Raw genomic sequence first — 2,078 nt, forward strand, 5'->3', positions numbered from 1 at the left:
ACAGTTGTCTGGGCCTCTGCCTCACAGTGTCCACCTCCACCAACCTTCTCACCTCAGGGTGTTTCCTGTTGACTTTCTTGGGATCAGCAGAGCCTCAACCTGTCATTTGGAGTTATTGCTATCATTGCCTGCAGGAGCCTGCATGGAAACCTGGTGCTTTGCGGCTTTTTTTTTTTTTCCCTTTTCTTTTCTGGTGCTCGGAAACAAACCCAGGTCCTTGCTCAGGCAAGATCTCTACTACTGAGCTGTACCCCCAGGCCTCTTTTGGTTTAAGGTTATTCTTATGGGCAATTTCTTCCAAACACTCAGGAAGACATGATGTCCCCAGATAGAAAGTTCCACGGTGGTGGTTGTTGTTTTGTGGTACTGGTGATTGAATCCAGGACCTTCACACTGAACTACATCCCCTACAGCCCTTTGAAATTTTATTCTTTTCTTTCGACACAGGGTCTCACTAAGTCACTCAGTTGCCCAGGCTGGGCTCTAATTCACCATCCTCCTGCTTCAGCCTCCCAGAGTGCTGGGATGACAGAGGTGCCCCACCACACCTAGTAAGTTCCATCTTCTTAAAGTTTAGGGGAAGAGGTCCCTCAGATGAGGCCACACTTTTAGCCTCTCTTCCCTGCAACATTGGGGTGGTCTGTGGATTATGCTTAGCTGAGTAGAAAATGTCATGCTCAGTCACCAGAAAGGTATGGGAACTTAAGAGTTTTAGCTGGGCTGGCAGAACCCTAGGAATCAATTATTCAGCATCCCTGAGCCCCCAGCACTGAATGCAAGAGGACAATCAATCCAGGAAAAAACAATGGAGAAAGCTGCTCTGGCACAGAAAAAGCCCACAGTCTCATGAAATCCATCTTTACGCATGTATCTCACTGGCTTCATGGAAAGGAGCCTTAGAAAAAAAGCACTGTTTGTAATCAAATGCTAAGCTTTGGGTGTTTCACTCTCTTTGTGCTTTTCCAGGAAAGAAAGATGCTTCCCCTTGGAAACTCAAGACAGCTTTTGTTGCAACATGAGAGCCACCTCATGTTCCAAACACTAAGTTCTTCCAAGAACTAACTTCTGTGCTGAGCAGCTACTTGCGTGAGTCTGTGTAAATAAATGTGCCAGTTACTTAGTAACCCAGTCAATTTCTGGTTGTCCATGAGACCAGATCTTCAAAGAAATCTTTTCCAGTTACATCAGGGAAGAGCAAGAAGTGACAATGCACTTCTTATATGAATGGACAAAATGTTCCACCCCCAAACTCATAAACATAGCAGGTGGAAGCAACCCAAACTCTGTGGCCCAAATTCACAGGTGCCCCAAAATACTCTGTCTGGAAGGAAGTATTCAGGCGTCATGGGGTGTGCTCATGGACTGTCCACTGGTTACTTAGGATGAATTTGTTAATACCTCTGTGGCTCCCTGCCTTGAAACTTATGACAATGCCAGGCCAGGTCAAATATGGCGTCTTGATGCTAAGCATAAGATATATGGTAGCATCACTCTTCTGCCACCTTGAAGAGCAAGCCAGTAGCTAACAGCAGGGGGGTGTTAACAGACTGGAACAACATGCCACCCTAGAAAGTGGTGACCAAAGCATTCCTCAGGGGCTACTTCAAGTTCCTGGTGGCCTTGATCAGGATGTCTTCCTCTACTTATCTTCTCTCCATTGGGCACTTTGTAATTCCCAAAGCATTGTTTAGATTTGGGACAATTGTGTAGATTAGGGACAAGAATAATTCCTTTCTTTGCTCAAAGTTTTCCTGGGAAAAGTAGAAAGAGGGACTTTGATCTTTGTGGTTCTCACTATAGAATTCCCATTCCTTTTCCATGAATGCTCTTGATCTTCATATTAACCTTGAATGAGAGCACCCTGGGTCCTCGAGGCCCTCCAACTAGCCTGGAATTGTGCTGCATTAAACACCCCGACATGCTGAGAGATGAGGGTGGCCCTGCCCCACTGTGGTCCCCATCTGATTCTAAAGGATTCAAGAAAGGCTCTATAGATCTGCATTAGGCAGGGTCTCCCACTCCAAATTGTGTTGCTGCCTTGTTTGTTGCTAATTCATCTCTCCCCCGCCTGCTCCCTG

This window comes from Heterocephalus glaber, unplaced genomic scaffold (genome assembly GCF_053883595.1).
Source record: "Heterocephalus glaber isolate CG9 unplaced genomic scaffold, H.glaber_assembly_v1.0 deba00000470, whole genome shotgun sequence".
Lineage (NCBI taxonomy): Eukaryota > Metazoa > Chordata > Mammalia > Rodentia > Bathyergidae > Heterocephalus > Heterocephalus glaber.